At 46.1% G+C, this 20,298-nt stretch overlaps 1 protein-coding gene across 5 annotated transcripts in view; it reads right to left on the reverse strand.

Annotated features, from left to right (window-relative positions):
• Positions 1-20,298, reverse strand: part of APBA2 (amyloid beta precursor protein binding family A member 2) — a 116,830-nt gene that overhangs the window by 75,650 nt on the left and 20,882 nt on the right. The window contains exon 2 of one of the 5 annotated variants that reach the window (XM_083712185.1): positions 15,689-15,855. The exons of the other annotated variants lie outside the window; for them this stretch is intronic. The gene's annotated coding sequence lies outside the window, so the exon portion shown is untranslated. The remainder of the gene's footprint in view (positions 1-15,688; positions 15,856-20,298) is intronic. 5 annotated transcript variants of the gene reach the window in all.

Genomic DNA, 20,298 nt, shown 5'->3' on the forward strand with positions numbered 1-20,298 from the left:
GGAGTCATTTTGGACTCACAGCTGTCCATAGAGGCACAGGTCAATTCTTTGTCCAGGGCAGCTGTTTATCAGCTCCATCTGGTACGCAGGCTGAGACCCTATCTGCCGGCTCACCACCTTGCCAGAGTGCTGCATGCTCTGGTTATCTCCTGCCTGGACTACTGCAATGCACTCTACATGGGGCTACCTTTGAAGGTGACTTGGAAACTACAACTAATCGAGAATGCGGCAGGTAGACTGGTGACTGGGAGTGGCCACTAAGACCATATAACACTGGTCCTAAAGGATTTACATTCAGTCCCAGTACGTTTCCAAGCACAATTTAAAGGTGCTGACCTTTAAAGCCCTAAACGGTCTTGGCCCTGTAGACCTGAAGGAATGTCTCCACCCACATCGTCCAGCCCGGACACTGAGATCCAGCTCCAAGGGCCTTCTGGCAGTTCTCTCACTGCGAGAAGTGAGGTTACAGAGAACCAGGCAGAGGGCCTTCTCTGTAGTGGTTCTCGCCCTGTGGAATGCCCTCCCACCAGATGTCAAGGAAATAAACAACTATCTGACTTTTAGAAGACATCTGAAGGCAGCCCTGTTTAGGGAAGTTTTTAATGTTTGATGTTTTATCGTGTTCTAATATTCTGTTGGGAGCTGCCCAAAGTGGCTGGGGAAACCCAGCCAGATGGGCAGGGTACAAATGAATTATTATTATTATTATTATTATTATTATTATTATTATTATTATTCCCACACTGGCCAACAAATACTTGTGGCAAGCACACAAGCAGGTCTGAGCATAACATCTGATTCCCAGCAACTGGTATCCAGAGGTACTCTGCCTCCAACAATGACCTTCATAAGTTTGCAAAAGGGTAGCTTTTGCCTTCCAGATGTGACTGGATAAAAACATCTAGGGGGGACACTGGCTATCCATGGGTTTCGTTGTCCTTTTCTGCACCGCTCCCAGCTTCATGATACCCTTTTTTGAGACAAGTTGGGTCAGATCAGTGATTTTGGGGGGTGTGGAGAACTTCAGCATCCCAGGCTATATAGAACATGAGATATTTGACAATACACATTTGATTTCCTTGTTGGACTTTATAAAAGAGGCTAATTGGCAATGGTACTTGCAATTGAAATGATACACATGGCATGAGGTAGTAGAAAGACAGTATCTGATATGAGCCAGTTGCCTTTGGAATGTGTGGGCTGAGTGAGAACTCTCGAGAAGGCTCTGTGTAAATGCAGCATGGAAGCAGATCGCTAATGTCTTTGCACTTACTGATATAGCTGTAAAATAATGTTATTTTGGCCTGCATAATTATGGGCAGAACAGATGGTGGAAGCTTAAAACTTTCATTAAAAAGGGGGGGGGACAGTTTGCCAATGTCTCAGTAGTCTTTTTTTAAAAAGTAAAAAAAATGTACTTATTCTTGTACATGCCAGAAGGAATCCATCTTGCTGTTGCAAGCAAGATAGAGGATTCAGACCTCGATTAAGGAAATAACATTAACTGGGTGGGAGAAATAACATTTAAAAGGCAGCAGACATAATTCATCTTTTTCTTGCTGAGAGACTTCCTGTTGATGTTTAATGCTGTCTCTTCTCTCTCTCTCTCTTTAAAAAAACTATTTCAAAAAGTCTTACAGAAATGAAGTATAAATCATAGTTGGGTATGTTTTGCCTGGAAAAGAGGAGACTGAGAGGAGGTACGGCAGCCATCGTCACCGTTCTAAGGACCTGCCATGTGGAAGATGGAGCAAGCTTGCTTTCTCCACCTGTAGAGCAGGTGTAGGCAAACTTGGCCCTCCAGATGTTTTGGGACTACAACTCCCATCATCCCCAGCTAACAGGACCAGTGGTCAGGGCTGATGGGAATTGTAGTCCCAAACATCTGGAGGCCTGAGTTTGCTTATACCTGCTCTAGAGGGTAGGACTAGAACTAATGGCTTCGTTACAAGACAAGAGATTCTGACTAAACACCAGGAAGAACTTTCTGACAGTAAGAGCTGTTTGACAGTGGAACAGACTCCCTTGGGAGGTGGTGGACGCTCCTTCCTTGGAGGTCTTTAAGCAGTTTGGATGGCCATCTGTTGTGGATGCTCCAGCTGAGATTCCTGCATTGCCGGGGTTGGACTAGATGACCCTCAGGACCCCTTCCAACTCTACCATTCTAGGATTTTATGAGTAACGTATAACAAAAATTGAACTTTAATGTGCACAATGTCTCTTGCTTCTCTGGATGGAATTAAAGAGAGATGTGTGCGAAGATAAAATGTCCATTTGCTGCTTTGCATACGTTTGCCTCTGGCATCGCTCACCAGTCGCATGTGTCCTTTGGCCGACTGCCCAGAAGACAATATGGCCCCTATGCTGAAAATAGACTCTCCCCCTTGTACTGTAGACTTTTCTTTTTAAAAGAGCAAATAGTTACTGTAATGACATGAGGAAGGGGGCACACATTCTTAGGAAAGCTGAGCAGTTACCCATAAAAACAATTTGATTATGAGAAAGCATTACTCTGAAACATCTGCCCTGTTTCCCTACTTTAGCCTTTCCTTTCAGATCACCCATCCTTTAAACTCGGCTCCTTTTGCCTTGACCCTGGAGTCTGGGGACTCAGCTATACAGCTGAAAATAAAACATTTTAAATGTGTTATCAAGTGTAGCTTACAAATGTGACACTTGATGGCAATGGTGAGCTATGGTAAATTCAATATATTTTTCAAAAACGTTTTCTAAAAAAGCATTTCCACAGCATTTTTTTATGTGTCTGTAGATTCTACCTAGGTCTTCTGCAACACCTTCCTGGCTTCTCCTTCCCCCTGACCTCTATACTCTTCTCTCTCCTGTTTACCAGCTTCACTGATATAAAGGTAAAGGGACCCCTGACCATCAGGTCCAGTCATGGCCGACTCTGGGGTTGCGGCGCTCATCTCGCTTTATTGGCCGAGGGAGCAGACGTTTGTCCGCAGACAGTTTTTCCAGGTCATGTGGCCAGCATGACTAAGCGCTTCTGGCAAACCAGAGCAGCGCATGGAAACGCCGTTTACCGTCCCGCCAGAGGGGTACCTATTTACCTACCTGCACTTTTTGGGGTGCTTTCGAACTGCTAGGTTGGCAGGAGTAGGGACTGAGCAACGGGAGCTCATCCCGTTGCGGGGATTCGAACTGCCGACCTTCTGATTGGCAAGCCCTAGGCTCAGTGGTTTAACCCACAGCGCCACCCACGTCCCATTCACTGATATACAGTATACACTATAGTGAACACTATTCACGTTTTCCCCACCCAAATTCTTAACCAAGTAGAAGGGCATCATAATTTTGCTAAGTTTCTGATTTCTACCCCTACATCTTATGTTTCAGTTTCCTGGGCTAATGTTTAGAACCCCCCTGGGTGCAGCTAAATACCAAACACAAAATGGCTCAATTGCTTTTCAGGTAGTTTTAATGTTTAATTCCCAAGTCAGTGAAGAAAAGCTAATGAAGGCTTTAAGCAGATATGAAAATCATGGTTGTGTTCAGGTGTCATGATAAACCAGGATTTCTGACAATTTTGGAGGCATGAACAGCGTTCCATTGTATGCCCCCCTCACTTCCTCCATGGCCTGAGTTGGAGAAACAAGCCAAAATTAAGCACAGCTTCCCATGAAGTCTAAAACCAGGGTTGTGGGTTGCTTTCCCCCAACAAACCAGGATCCCTTAAATGGATCCTGTTGCTGGCTTGTTGGACCTGGTTTGAAAGTGAAAAACAACCCATGATTTTGTGTTCAGATGCAGTGGGAAGCTGCAGCTTCTGGATTTCAGTCTGATCAGGCTGTCAGCATGATACTTGTCTGCACCAGCCCCAGGTGAGTGTCTGTGGACAAGATACAACAGTGTGTCTTTAGTGGGTCCTCACTTCTCCTTCCACTGCCTATTCACTTGTTCTATGCCTATGGGACCCTACCCATCATCTATAAGGTCAGAGAGAGGAGAAACAAGCCAAGTGAAGGATGCTTCTCACTTGAGTCCCATCTTGCATGCCAGAGAAGGCAGGGTGAGCAGGGACACTTGGATCTGTAGGGTTGTGGGGGGCAGTGGGCCCCCTGGAGAACTGTGGGTGTTGACAGGCGCTCAATGATTCTGCCCCTGAAATCCATTCTACTGTTCAATTAACCACAATAAGTCAGAAATGTGCACACTTGCCCTGAGCTTCCTAGAAGCCAGGTAAGAATTTAAATATGTAAGATAAATATTGTATACTGAAAAGTTTATGTTTGGGCACACACACATGAAAAATTGGTCTTGCTTCTTAGTTTGGAACTCTTCCCCAAGCAGGTTTACAGTGGTACCTCGGGTTACATACGCTTCAGGTTACAGACTCTGCTAACCCAGAAATAGTACCATGGGTTAAGAATTTTGCTTCAGGATGAGAACAGAAATCGTTCTCTGGCGGCGCGGCAGCAGCAGGAGGCCACATTAGCTAAAGTGGTGCTTCAGGTTAAGAACAGTTTCAGGTTAAGAACAGACCTCCGGAACGAATTAAGTACTTGAGGTACCACTGTACTATAAGCCATCAGGCTCTGCACATGGAGCTTGAATGTTTCACAGTCACAGCTTCATCGACCAGAAGCTCCATTTTCTAATCAGTTAGTTCTGGCAGTCCAAGATACACTTGGTGGTTTACTAGCTTCATAAAAGGCTCTGGGCATGCTCCAGGATCCCTTCCAGCCAAGTCGGCTACAACAAGCAGCAAAATACGAAGCAGCTGGGGAGGCTCTCCAGAATACCACATTTTATTTTTTAAAAAGAAGTTTTAAAAGCTCCCAAACTCTCCTTGCCTTTCCAGTGCTATTTGTGCACCAGTTCCAGATGGCACAAGACAAGCTTCACAGCTGAAGGGGAAAGAGGCTGCTTGTTGGCAGATTGCTTTTTGAAAGTCCTTGGTGAGCAACGTTCAAAATCTTCCCAGCTACACTCACAGATCTTTCTGGCTGCCAAAGCATTGGCATTGCAGAGTGGACAGCATTCATCAGCCAGAAGAGAAAAGAGGGGTTGTGATTCTCACAAGGGTTGCACCTTTAACAAATGGTTCATTGATGTAAAAGAGGCATCGTTCCCCATTAAAACAGAAATGTTAAAGGAGGGAAGCCATTTCTTAATTTTGATAATTAACAACATCATTAATTTCATTATTATTTTATTCATTCATTTTGTTTCCACTCATTCTCTAAGGGGGACACAGCTATGATTCTGTTGCCTGTAACTTCTGTGTTTCCATATATGAGAGCCCATAATAATATTAACGTCAGGAAGAACTCTCTGGTGGTAAGAGCTGTTTGACCGTGGAATGGTCTCCCCTGGGAGGCTGTGGACTCTCCTTCCTTGGAGGTTTAGAAGCAGAGGTTGGGTGTCCATCTGTCAGGGATGCTATAGCTGAGATTCCAGCACTGCAGGGGGATAGACTAGATGGCCCTTGGGGTCCCTTCCAACTCTACAATTCTATGACTCTATGAAACCCTGTATTCCTGTACAACATACATCACAACTTATAACAATGGCAGCTGAAGTATTAAAGTAATGTGTATATATATATATATATATATATATATATATATATCTCCAGTGCTTTTTTCTGGAGAGATGCATTTTGTGAATCTAACACGAGAAGAAACTAAAAACTGACGGTGAATCGTCAGTTCTGTTGCTACCCCCGATGGCGGCCTCATTTCCTGTCATGGTGTTTCCTGAGTCTCAGACGGAAGCCAGCGTTTAATGTGTGAAGTAGGAGTTGGAATCTAGCATGGTGATTGGTCAGTTTCATTGTTACCACCACCGATGGCAGCTTCATTTCCTTTCCCAGTGATTTTCGTGAGTCAAAATGAAAGTAACCGGTCTGAAGTTCACGGCATGTAATGCCTTGAAAGAAAATATTATGAAAATGATATATAGGTGGTACATGACTCCAGTCAAGCTTGCAAAAATATATCATCTGTCAGATAATAAATGTTGGAAATGTAAAGAAACCGAGGGAACGTTCTTTCACCTCTGGTGGACATGCCCTAGAGTTAAGGCTTTCTGGGAAATGATATATAATGAGTTGAAAAAGGTATTTAAGTATACCTTCCCTAAGAAACCAGAGGCCTTTCTTTTAGGCATTGTTGGCCAGAGGGTGTTAAAGAAGGACCGAACATTTTTTATGTATGCAACAACAGCAGCAAGGATACTTGTCGCCAAGTACTGGAAAACCCAAGATTTGCCCACACTGGAAGAATGGCAGATGCAACTGATAGACTATATGGAACTAGCAGAAATGACTGGCAGAATCCGAGACCTGGGAGAGGAAGCAGTGGAAGAGGACTGGAAGAAATTTAAGGACTATTTACAAAAACATTGCAAATTGTATGAGTGTTAAGAAAGATGCAAGATTGTAAATAACATGGCACCACTAAGCTAGTTGAAAGGAATATGAAGACAAGTGAAATTTAAGAAAAGATAAATTTTGGATAAATATTATGTTAAAATTAAGTTTTTTAAGGTTTGGATAAAAGTATCTAAAATTAGGGACACAATATTGGTGAATTATAAAATAAGAATTGAAACAAGGTGATAAATTGCTGGTTAAAGTTTTATAAACCAGGAACGCAGGAACGAGAGATGTGAGGAAGTCCAAAAGAGTGAAGAAAATATGGCTATTATAAGATGTAAGTGTTTTTTCTTTTTTCTTTTTTGTTGTTATTTTGTTTTTTCTTCTTTATTGTATTAAGAAAATCTTTAATAAATATTTTATATAAAAAAATATGAAAGTAACCCTAAACAAAACACTGTATATCTCTACCTCTGCATACCTAGGGATGGATAGATACCTCCTATCCACACACATCTACCTACCTACCATACCTATATCCAAAATCACAATACTAATAATATTAAATAACAACCATGTCAGGACTGGATACAACCAATTTTTTAAAAAAACAAAACCAATCACAGTTGGAGTAAAATTTCATTCAAAGGAAAGGCCTGTCAAAATCAGAACATCTTCACTACAGGTGGTGACCAAGTTGCGCAGGCATTCCAATCCTGGCTGCTGCGCATGTCAGTGGAGAACAAATAAGCACGCCCTGCCCCATTACTTTACGCCACACCCCCATAACAATCCCCACCACCCATTCTGCCTTCTTCTGGGTCCAAAAGGACCCACACGTCAGCTGGACATGCTCCAAATGTTTGCCGCCTGTACTTATGTGGGGGGAAATGCCAACAATGAGGGGACAAAGCAGGCCTCTTTGTAAGGAGGGAGTTCCATAATCTGGGTGCTTTGTGTCCCAGAAAATCCAGAGAATCCTAATGGAAATAGGGACAGAAATTGCAGATGGATGCTTATTCATTCTATGTCCAGTACAGAAATCAATCCATTGAATACAGTCACAATTCACTGTTGTTGATGCTTTGCGTTGAAATAAAGGGAGCAAAATAACGTCATGGCAACACAATTTACATAACCTATGTTCCATGTGTGGAAAGGCTGTACATCAGAGATATCCTGGCCCCAAACCCTGACCAGTAACCTCAAGCTGTTCCGTTGTAGAAACAAATAAATGAGAAAAGAACATGCCACCTGAAACTCACTCCTGTCTATGCCATTTGCTCCTGTAAGAACCTAGTTCCCTACGAATCAGGAGCTGTAACTGAAAGCGCTCCCCATAGCTTCCCCATAAGGCACACCTTCCCCCTTAGAGGAGTACCATGACACCACCGCTGATCATGGGTCCATCTAGCCCAGTGATATCAACAATGGCTGGCAGCAGCTCTCCAGTTTCAGACAGGAGTCTTTCCCCTTCCTGGGGATCAATCCTGTGGCCCTTCTGCATGCACAGCAGCCTGGCCCTACGTAGGACTGCTCAAGGTCTTTCCCAGGTCATAGGTTATTTGTTTCTTTCCCCACAAACCAGTGGGAACTGTTCACACAGCTGCTTTATTTGAGACATAGATTTGCAACAACAAATATATGATTTTTTACTTTGGGAATAAAAAGAAAGAAATGGGATTTATTTTTTTAAGCAGTCACTGCACCTTCTTCCCCCCCAATTTTTGCCTCACTCTGCAGAGCAATGTCCAAAGAAGTGAAATGTCTTAAGGTACATCTCACATGTTTCTTCTTTCATCGTTCCAAATCCCTTTAGTATTCAGTCCCCAAGATGCACAGGAAATCACCTCCTCTTGGAAAGCAACAGGCGTGTCGACAATGGAAGACTCTGTGCCCTCTTTCCAACTGGCTTTTCATGTGCCATGCCATTGTGAGCAGCAGCTAAATTATTCCTGTGGCTTCAGAGAAGGTGAAAGCTTTATGCTAAATGGGGGAAAGGAAGAGCATGAAAATGGAGGTTGGTTGACCCACAAAGGGAAGGTTGATGGCCATCCATATCCAGAGAGAAGGGGGATGCAATTTGTGCAGGGTATCAGTCAATGACCTCTGACAGACAAACAAACTCTTCTAGAAGTGAAAACACATTTTGAAAAGATTCTCCACAGTCATTTGCCTAGGAAGTAGATTCTCAGCATGAATTCTGCGTAGGAGCACAGGAAGCTGTGAAAAAGGAAGATGGTCTTTAATCATTTACATGGGAAGCTGCTTTATAGAAAGTCACACCATGGATCCATGTAACTCAGTACTGTCTACACTGACTGGCAGCTGCTCTCCAGGAGTTTTGGTCTACACAACATGACAATTACAGGAAGCTGCCTTATACAGTCAAACCTCATGTTACGTCCGCTTCATGTTACATTCTTTCAGGATACGTCCTGCGGCAACCCAGAAGTACCAGAAGGGGTCCCGTTCGCAACCAGAGGTACCACTGTACTGAGCTCAAACCATTGATCCACCTCGCTCAGGGACGCCCACCTAGCTCAGAAATTTCTCCTCCAACTGACAATAACTCTTCAAGGTTTCAGGCAGCGGGATCTCCCAGTCCGACCTTTAGATGCCGGGCACTTTGGACCTTTTGCATACCACTGAGCCGCAGTCCTTTCCCAATCAGAATCTTGCAGAACAAGCAAAAACAAAAACCCACATGTCCAAACATGAAGGTTGCCCTGGCATAGGTTTGCCTCCTCTGTTTAAACAGTACAATGGGCTCTGATTCCTGGGGCCAGAAAAACTGGCCACGCAAGCCAGTCGGACTGGCAATGTCTGACTGGGAGCTATTGGTGCCATGCGCTGTTCAAAAGCTGTGCCCTGAGATCAGATACCAATGCCGACATATAGTAGGCCTAGCTGGTAAACGATTTAAACATGAAAACAATTATAGCCATATTTGCAGATAACAGCAACATATCAAAAGATTGTTTAATGCTGTATTGTGTTTTTAATATTTGGTTGGGAGCTGCCCAGAGTGGCTGGGGAAACCCAGCAGGATGGGCAGGGTATATTATTATTATTATTATTATTATTATTATTATTATTATTATTGAATTGTCAAACCTAACTTAAAGGCACACCATGTGTTAAAGACTGCTATAAGGAACTCAAGATGACTTGTCTTCAAAAAGATGCAATTCCACAGCTGAGAAGAAGTAAGAAGCCTTCTCTATCACAGAACTTCTAGAACAGGCTTCCTCATCCTCGGCCCTCCAGATGTTTTGAGACTACAATTCCCATCATCCCTGACCACTGGTCCTGCTAGCTAGGGATCATGGGAGTTGTAGTCTCAAAACATCTGGAAGGCCGAGGTTGAGGAAGCCTGGGATAGCTACTACAACCCATCTATAGCCAGGGTCAGCTCATTAGACCCAATGCATTAAAGGGCAGTAAAGGGGGCAGGATCCCAGGTGCTCGAGGCCAATTCATCCCCTTTTCCATGCAGGTGGATGAAACAAAAGTATCTCCCTTTTGCTTTGGAAGCCAAAACACAACTGCCTCCAAAGTCGGGCCGGGGTGAGGTGGGGATTAATTTTTGCTGAGGGCAAGCAAAATGTCTGCAGCAAGTGTCCCAGAGTTCATATAAGCCCAACAAGCTCCAAGCCCTGGAATTTTAAAACCTGCAGACAACATGAGCTGGCGAACTTTACAGCTTGACAGCTGCAGAAATTCAACCAGGACGGGTTTACGTTTAATTACTTTCTGCCCTCTGTCACAGGCTGCTGACCTGCATTTAGAATCCCAGACGTCTTAGCCCAGTGAAAAATGAGAACAGCTTCTTCCCTTTGCTCCTTCACAAAATGTCAGGGGAAGAAAAGACTGGTGGATAATTCAACCTGCCTGCCAAAGACACAACTTCACTCGGCAACCTTTACCTGGTCAGGGTTTCAATTTAGACAGTCCCCTTAACATTACCCTGAGGAAATGGATGGGTTACAACAACAACAACCACCACCATCTTCTTTGCCACACGAAAGATGGCAAGTGCCACGTAATGACCTAGACCAGGATTAGCCAAGTGGAAACTCATTCTTCCCTTTAAGTCTCACCACCTCTTCTTGACTGGCTTTGGTACTTTCTCACACATCTCCTCAGTCCCTCTGTTCATCAATCAGCAACCTCCTTTGAGCTAATTCTCCTACCTGGGCTCTCCTTCTCTCGCAGCTCTTAAACACCAGACTCTTGCTCTTGAAGACGTGCGAGTCGCCTTCTCTTTGTCCTGCCATGCAGTAAGTCAGACCATTGGGCCCTCTAGCTCAGGGTTGCCTACACTGGCTCTCCAGAGCAGTGGCTCTCCAGAGTTTCAGATAGAGGTCTTTTACATTCATGTATTAGACTGGGGTGGGACGCGGGTGGCCTACGACTTGCCAATCAAAAGGTCAGCGGTTCGAATCCCTGCGACAGGGTTAGCTCCCATTGCTCGGTCCCTGCTCCTGCCAACCTAGCAGTTCAAAAGTACGTCAAAGTGCAAGTAGATCAATAGGTACCGCTCCAGCGGGAAGGTAAATGGTGTTTCCGTGCGCTGCTCTGGTTCGCCAGAAGCAGCTTAGTCATGCTGGCCACATGACCCGGAAGCTGTACGCCGGCTCCCTTGGCCAATAAAGTGAGATGAGTGCCGCAACCCCAGAATCGGTCATGACTGGACCTAATGGTCAGGGGTCCCTTGACCTTTTATTAGACTGGGAGCAACACAGAATCAGGAAATTGGTGGTTTTACACAGTCACAAAGGTAAATATAGTTGGAGGGTTGCTGAGAAGGGTCAAGTGGCAGTTTCATACCCGGTTTGAGTACAGTCAGAAGGGAGCTTGGAAAAGCTCAGCTGTGTTAGCTTTTGTATTGTACCCATCTGTGCTATTTCTTCTTGTTTGAGCTGGCTTAAAAAACCCCTAACATCTCAGCATTCACCCATCCCTGCTTTACTCTAACTTCTGTTCTTTAAAACCTCCACATTGTTCTTCTCAGTGTCTCTCTAATGCTACTTTGCTCAAAATCATTCCATTGTTTTAAATCACAATTTCCCCCTTTGGTGGAAAAACTGTCGCACTTTCCCCCCACCAAGGCCGTTCCTTAGCCCAAAAGTCATTTATTGCAGAGATACGTTTCCCTCCTGCTTCTACCTTTTCCCTCCTCCTTTCTCTTTAGACCTTGGGAAACAGACAGTGAAAAGAGGATGATGACACAGTAGTGCAGATGTAGTACAGAGAGAGAGAAAATAGTCTCTTCAACAACAGATTCCAGCCCATGCTGGCAAATTCCAACACACTCAGCCTGAGCACCACTCAGTCACAGAAGAGGGAAAGAGGGAGGGGAGAGCGGGGGGGGGGAGAGCTCTTCATTTGTCTCTCTCCTCCCCACCTCCTCTTCCATCCACTATTGCTGCCTTGTGAGCACCATCCATCATGCACAAATATTCCAGCATCACTCATTTCTCCCTCACTCTGTCAACTGGTCTCCTTGTCTCTCTCTCCCCTCCCTCTAGGCTGACACAAGCCTAGAAATGTACAGTGTTTAGGTCTGACAGCCAATTAAATACATTTTAGCTGATTAATTATCTGTCTTCCAGCTGATCAAATCCATTTGCATATTCCCAAAAGCTTAAAGTGTTTCTTAAATATGATATGTTTGTTTTTCCTGGTTAACGCAGGAGTGCAACAACCAACAACACAAAAGAGGAACAATCTCTGTAGTTGCCTTGCCATACAAGACTCTCTGCCACTTCTTGTCTTGTTACTATTTTACAGTACAGAGTCCTTCCAGAGCAGCCTTTGCCAACCTGGGATCCTCCAGACATTTAGGTTCCTTCAGCCCAGCAAGCCTGGACGCGAGTGGTTGTCCAAAATACAAGGAGGGCACCAAGTGGGCAAAGGGTGCTCCACACAGTGACTCAGTCAGCTGCTCTCCTTTCTGTTGACATATGTAATAAAACATCTGTAGCCACTGTCCTCTTATTATTCCACATATGTCCCAAGGCAATGTACAAATGTAATAAAAACCACCACAGAACAGTCACCAAACAGCACAAAATGCATCTGGACAGGGCTGTTGTTCCGCAGAGCAGGGGCAGCCACACTAAAAGCCCTGCTCCAAGTTGCTGCAGAGTGGGCTCCTGAGGTCTTTGGAACTCAAAGGAGAAACTCGCCTGCAGCATGCAAGGATCTATTGAGTATATAAGGGATAAGGTTTCTTTCTTACACTACAATCCATACCCTACTGTTTATTCTTAAAAACAAAGACCATGGCGAAAAATTCCTCTCCCCTGTTCCTTATTATAGAAGCACACCAGAGCCAAAATAGGCTAATAAATAGTACCTTTAACTTGCAACCTGGCAAACTGAAATTGCCAATCATGGATCAGCTGAAGTTTCAGTTAATTGCTGGGTGGGGGGAAGCCTCCAGGCCACCCTGCAACATCCAAAATGACTTTCTCAAGACTTCCAGATAAACAGTCTGGTATGTCTGAATTGCACCCAGTCCAGAGCGAGGGCCTCCAGCCTATGCTTCATCATCAGCCATCTTCTCATTCTGTCTGAAAGTGGCCAAGTTTGTGATACCAGCAGCAACAGTAAGTTGGGTTTGATGCAAGATCTCACCTTCTTTGCATTATGGGACCAGTGCAGCAAGTGTCAACACCCTCAAATAGCTGAAGGGGTGCTTCCTTCCACACAGACGGACAGCGGAGGCCCTTTTAGCAGCACCTCTGCCCTGTGAAGCTCAAGAGACTGCGGCTACCCTCCACACACACACGCACACCCCAGACTGCAGAATGCTTTCCCCTCCAAAGGGTGTGAGGCTCAGCCATCGTAAATCTTCCACCAATGAGTCAAGGTGGGGAGCCTTTGAGGTGGAAGGAAATGCGCCTCCCCATCTGTAGAGCTGTTACTATTTCAGATAAGTGTTTAAATATGTTGCTTTGATACATTATATTCATTCTGTATGGAGCCCACCATTGGACCATAAAGTGGACAGGTTAGGAAAACTCATAAGAATTAAAAACACACCAACCTGGTGCCCTCAAGATGTTGCAGGACTACAACTTCCATCAGTCCCCAGAAGCACATGCAATGTGGTGAACTGCAGTCCAAAATGTCTGAAGGGCACCAGGTTGGGGAAAGTTGGTCAATACAAATTAAGAAGTGCATGGTGAGGGGATTGAAAGAAGATAAATAAGGTGGCAAATACAAGTACTGTATTCTTAGGCTTTAAATGCTGACTTTTGCTTTCTCCTCATTGTATTCTCGGGTTTCCTAAAGCACAATTGATACGTTAAAGACGGTGTTTAGCAGACATTAGGCGCACACTGTCTAGGGCTGCCATATGTCTGAAAAATTCCAGACATGTATGGAAATTGGACGCCTAAAATGGCAACTGGGGTAATATTTGAATTTTAATAGATGTCTGGAATTTCCCGCACATATGGCAACCCAGGTTTTTCTTAGGTTTTCTGGGTGTGTGTGTGTGTGTGTGCTACCGAGCCTTTCTGTCTCGCTTCAGTCACCGTCAGCTTCCCTTTTGGCCCCGTCCTCCCCCTCCTGGAGCATCTGCTTGGCCCACCACTTTGGCCCTGCCCTTTGGAGGGAAGAGAGAGCGGGGGACGCATGCAGACATGGGCAAAGCGAGGTGCTTGGCGGGGAGGGCCTGCACCAGGCATGGGGCGCCCCCCCCTCTCTCTGGGCTTCCGGGGTGGGCGGCGAGGGGATGGTCTCTCCTCCTTGAGGGCCTCTTCGGTCCTTCTCCCCCGGAGGTCTCCAGGTCTCCTCCCCACCTGCCGGCCTCTGGTGTTGCTGCTCCAGCGCAGCCTTTGCGCTCTGTCCCTTGCGCATGGGGTGGGGGCTCCGCTGAGACCGGGACTGTATTCTGCTGCCATTCTGGGCTGCCTCATAGAAGCAGCAGGAGGGAGTCATCACCTTCTCACCCGCGGCTTCCTCCCTGCCCAGCAGCTCTCAGTCCTGCTCCCCTGCACACAGGCCCCTCTCCGGGTATTCTGAACATGGTGGCATGGCTTTGACCCAACTTCTAGACCTTCTCAACAACTTTGGGGGTGTCAGGAATGTTACTTTTTGAAATGTGACAAGTCTACATACCATCAAACAGTCCTCCCCAAACCGGAAACCGTCACCCTTTTACCTCATAGAATCATAGAATCATAGAGTTGGAAGAGACCACAAGGGCCATCGAGTCCAACCCCCTGCCAAGCAGGAAACCCCATCAGAGCACTCCTGACATATGGTTGTCAAGCCTCTGCTTAAAGACCTCCAAAGAAGGAGACTCCACCACACTCCTTGGAGGCAAATTCCACTGTCAAACAGCTCTTACTGTCAGGAAGTTCTTCCTAATGTTTAGGTGGAATCTTCTTTCTTGTAGTTTGGATCCATTGCTCCGTGTCCGCTTCTCTGGAGCAGCAGAAAACAACCTTTCTCCCTCCTCTGGGTGACATCCTTTTATATATTTGAACCTGGCTATCATATCACCCCTTAACCTCCTCTTCTCCAGGCTAAACATGCCCAGCCCCCTTCGCCGTTCCTCATAAGGCATCGTTTCCAGGCCTTTGACCATTTTGGTTGCCCTCCTCTGGACACGTTCCAGTTTGTCCGTGTCCTTCTTGAACTGTGGTGCCTCCTTTCCATCAGTACAAAGAAATCAGATGAGCAGAACCTTCAAGGCACCCAGACCTCCAGGTCAAAGCGGCCAGTTGGGGAGGAAGAGAAGACCATAAGGATAGGTAGCAGCATTTGGGACTTCTTATCTTTAGTGAAAAGAACAGTCCATTTAAAGTTAATGGACTCTGCAGAGATGGTGAAGTTGACAGCAAAACTAAGAGATCAAAAAGACGAGAACTTTGTTGAAAAGTGGAGGTTCTTTTCAGACTATTTGAGAAAAAAACTACTGTCAAATGAAATCGCATACAGGAAGGAGGTAACAGGCAGAGGAAGGAGAATAAATGAATGACTATAATATAAGTTATAATGCAATAGAAAATAAATGGTAGTTATAGCAGCTGATAAAGGAATACAACAGGAACATCACAGATGTAACGATGGGAAGTCAAAATGTAAGAAATTATTATACTGAAAGTGAATTGAATAATGTCAATTTTTGTGTAAAAAACTAATAAGAATTATTTTAAAATAAAATAAATAAATATTAAAATTCATTTTAAAAAATCTTAATAGGTGTGAATAGCAGTCTGAGGGTCTCACAGAATGGTTTCAGTTCTGAGAAGAAAAGAGCTCACAGAGGAAGAGAGGCAAAGCAAGGGCTCAGTGCCAGTTATGGCAACAACTTGAGGTACTTGCCTTGTCATAATGCAGCAGTTTCTGGGATCTGAACTCCAGAGAGTCAGGGATGCTTCCTGAATGAACAAACAGTACTCCTGCCAAGATGTGCCAAAATGCCAGTGCAGATGCTGAACACGCTTGCACTGACAATCAGCCTAAGCAAGGCAACCTGCAGCAAAGAGGGTCTGGGGTGGGAGTCAGAGAGACAGAGAGAGATGGAAAAGTCCAGGGGGCTCCCTCAGCCCATCAGACTGAGCCACTCTGCTCAGCAGCCCTGCACAAGACCCACCAAGGCTTGAGCCGGCAGCCGGGCTTGGTGCTCTTTGCCAACCTCCTGCTTTTGAAATCCCAGGCAGGCAGCAAAAACATGATCATTAAACTGAGAATTGTGAGGAGAAGGGCATCCTGAGTGCCCAGCAAAGTCAGGCTCACCAGCTGGTTTCACAATCTGCAGGCCTCCTGCTTCTCAGCCGGGGGTGGGGAGGCCACCAAAGACTTTCCCACGGGACAAGGGGTGTGGTATCTGAGCAAGCTTAGGATCCCCTCCTCCTCTCTGTTATCTTCATTCCAGTGCCTCACAGCTTGCAGTATTTGCCAAATAAATAAATAAATAATTCACATGCTCCTAAACTATGAAGGATTACGCTAATTAGAATAAACTGGGAAGACATGAGAGAAAGAGGAATGGGCTGGTGATATTTTGTCAGCTTAACACCAAACTAATTTATGCTTTAGGGGAAATATTTGAGATTTCTAATTAAAAATCTCTACAAAGCCTGTTTTGGCGTGGGGCCTCTCATCACTTACATTCAAGGACATTAAAAGCTGCTGCTGCCTTTTCCTTGCCTTCTTCACCAAGAAGTTCTCTCTTTTAATTTTTTTTTTCTTCTTCAAAAGGAAGTTGAATAACTCTGGATACCAAACTGGCGGAGGAAGGGGGAGCGGCAGCGCCCCCCCCCCCCGGGATGCCCACTCCGGCTCGCCCCTCCCCCCCCGGATGCTCACTCCGGCATGTGCGCCCCTCCGGATGCCGGAGCAGCTAGCTCCGCCTCTGATCCCAAAGAAGCTTGATTCATAGCCAGTGTGGTGCAGTGGTTAAGAGCGGTGGACTCGTAATCTGGGGAACCGGGTTCGCGTCTCCGCTCCTCCACATGCAGCTGCTGGTCTAGTCATACTTCTCGGAAGTCTCTCAGCCCCACTCACCTCACAGAGTGTTCGTTGTGAGGGAGGAAGGGAAATGAGAATGTTAGCCGCTTTGAGACTCCTGAAGGGGAGTGAAAGGCGGGATATCAAATCCAAACTCTTCTTCTTCTTCTTAAGACTGCAGCAAAATCTTCTTTCCAATGTCCCATTCATAAACAAAAAGCCCATTTTGTATTTTTTGGGTGGTGAGGAAGAGGAATCAATTTCGTTTTTTGAATAGTCTCCAGCAGTAGTTGCACTCTGAGTAATCCCACTGAAATAAAGAGGCTTAAGTCCATCATTTTCAATAAGCTTGCTCAGAACCGTAATCTACTTTAATTTCACCCTTATAATTCAAACAAGCTATGGTCTCCCCAAGTTCAGAGCATCACTGAGCACTGTGGAAGCCCAAAGTCTGGGAACCCACAGCACATGCAAAGGACAATTGTACTTTCCATCTGAACAGGGCCATAATTTGGATCTGCCTTCCTCAACCTGGTGCCCTCCAGATCTTATTGAGGTGAAAGTTTCTATCTTCCCTGAACAATGGCCATGCTAGCTGATGAGAGTGGTAATCCAAAACATCTGGAAGACACCAGGTTGTGGAATGCTAGCTTAGATTTTAAGTTTGTTTGTTTTTTAAATGGCTTATCCCCATTAATCCTTGGGAATTTCAGTACATTAGAAACCAACTGTTCCACTTTCAGCCAAAGAGCCAAATGACACCCCCCCAGCCGCCTTGAGGTCTTTCCCCTGGCAACCATGAAGCCTGAGGCCTTTCCTATCCATCGCTCTCCTTGATTAAGAGATAGGGCCTGAGCTAGACAGCAAATTCTCTCCACCACACACACAAATATGGAAATGGTTCAACTACGACTTGGTAGCTGTCCTACACCTTACACTAGAGTTGCCTGATGTTTGGCCCTCCAGATCAGGGGTGGACCTTGGCAATATGGCACCCTGCGCAAAACCAAAATTTAATGATCCACTCCCCACCAACCTTCATGCCTCCTTCCTAAAGCTGGGTAAGAGAGGCACTGGGCAAGCACTCAGTAGGATTTGGGAAGGAGGCAGGAGGACTCTAGGAACCTGTCAAAGCCTCATGGGTCCTTCCCAGAACAGGGCAATGCCCCCGACCCCTTGGTGCTGCACCCAGTGCAAGGAAACCAGTCGTGCTGTCCTAAATCCAACATCATCTGGGTGGACACAGGTTACCCAACCCTGCCATAGTCACTTCAGAATTTAAAACTTGTTTTCCAAAGTGTCCAGCCCCTTATGGTTGTGGAGATGCACTACTGAAATTTTGTACTGCAGGCTGGGGACTTCGTAAGATCCTCAATAGTTAGAGATGAGGCTTTGGTGACTTGTTCAGTTCCTTGACCCCATTCCACTAGCAAAAACAGAACTTATGCAAAATAGAAACAGACACACATGAGAGAGAGAGAGCGAGACAGAGAGAGAGAGATTGTCATAGAATATGGTTGCCCAAAAAATAAGAAGTGGAATACAGTGGTACCTCGGGTTTAATATGCTTCAGGTTACATACGCTTCAGGTTACAGACTCCGCTACCCCAGAAATAGTCCCACGGGTTAAGAACTTTGCTTCAGGATGAGAACAGAAATCGTGCTCCGGCGCGGCAGCGGCAGCAGGAGGCCCCATTAGTTAAAGTGGTGCTTCAGGTTAAGAACAGTTTCAGGTTAAGAACGGACCTCCAGAACGAATTAAGTACTTAACCCGGGGTACCACTGTACACAAAGTCCTGTTTAGGACTTTCCTTCCGTTTTTTATTTCCACCACTGATGCCTATCCCTGACCTAGAGACAGAATTCCCAGTTAAAACAGTCAGCCGGCTGCCAAGAAAGGTATACACATTTTGCTCCCTTTCCAAGCCTTTGCTAAACGTGCTTTTTTAAATCACCCAAGCAGATGGCATACATGCCTTTTTCACTGACAGTGAAACATATGGTGCCTTATAAAAGGTGCTTTAGGAAGAAACCACAATCACCTAAAGAGATTAAGATGCCACAAACTCCTTTCATTTTAGCTATCAGATTACATTTATTTATGAGACTATAAAATGAAGGCAAATCCAGGTATGTTCCAAGCTTGCTTTCTCTTCTCTGGAGCCCAGAGGGCCCAAACCAACGGATTCAAGTTACAAGAAAGGAGATTCTGACTACACATCAGGAAGAACTTCCTGACAGTAAGGACTCTTCGACATTCAGGAGGTTGTGGACTCTCCTTCCTTGGAAGTTTCAAAGCAGAGGCTGGATGGCCGTCTGCCATGGATGCTTTAGCTGACATTCCAGCATTGCAGGGGGTGGGACTAGATCAAACATGTCCAACGTGTCGATTGCGATCCACCGGTCGATCGCAGGATGGATTTTGGTTGACCGCACAACCAAGCCCCCCCTCACCCATGGAATAGCTGTCAACATTTCCCTTTTTCTTAAGGGAAATTCCCTTATTCCAAATAGGATTCCTCACAAGAAAAGGGAAAAGTTGACAGCTATGGCCCATCGCTGCTGGGGCCCCTCATCGCGCGCTTGGTCGCGGCCGAAGCCCCTCTGCAGGCGGCAGTGGCGTAGCGTGGGTTGTCAGCACCCGGGGCAAGGCAAGTAATTTGCGCCCCCCAACCCGTGGATTTGCGCCCCTAACCCCCAGATGTTGCGCCCGGTGCGGCCGGGTCCCCCTGCACCCCCCACGCTACGCCACTGGCAGGCGGCATGGCCGGTCGAGGCTCCTCTTAGCCGCGCTGCCTCACCGCAGCAAGCGCTCTGGCTGGCGCCGCCTCCGCCTCTTCGTGGCCGCCTTTGGCGCCTCCTTCCCGCTCCAGACGCCGCCGATCCTCCGCGCCAGCAGGCAGGTGCTGCAGCGGCGCCACTCCCTCCACGCCCCGGAAAGGCGGCAGGCGCCCCCAGCAAGCCACAGCCCCAGGCAGGGAGAGGGCAGGCGAGGAGGCTGCAGCGCTGCAGGGGGAGCCACAGGAAGGAGGGGGCATGGAGAGAGACGAGGACGCCCCTCCCCGCCCCCCTCCTTCCAGCTCCAGCCTAGCTGCCTTTATTCGAAAGTAAGGCCCGCCCCCGTAAAGGGGAAATTGGGCATTTTGGGGTATGTTGGCTTCCCGCGTGTGCCAAGGGCCCTGGGAGGGGGCTGATGTGGGGGTAATAATTTGTTATTATTTTTATCATCATCATCATAATTTATTATTTATACCCCACCCATCTGGCTGGGTTTCCCCAGCCAAATATAATATGTTTAAGTTGAAGAATGACAATGGGAGAATGTGGCAGATCCCTGCCAGTTTTTGATACTGGATAGTAGATCACAGCCTACTGGAGCAGGTGGCCCTTGGTCCCTTCCACCTCCACACTTCTGTGATTCTATCATTCTAAAACAAAATTATCAGCCCCCTCATCTTACTATACACTACAAGAAGAATGTA

Source organism: Podarcis gaigeae (genome assembly GCF_964106915.1).
Source record: "Podarcis gaigeae genome assembly, chromosome: 14".
NCBI classification, from domain to species: domain Eukaryota; kingdom Metazoa; phylum Chordata; class Lepidosauria; order Squamata; family Lacertidae; genus Podarcis; species Podarcis gaigeae.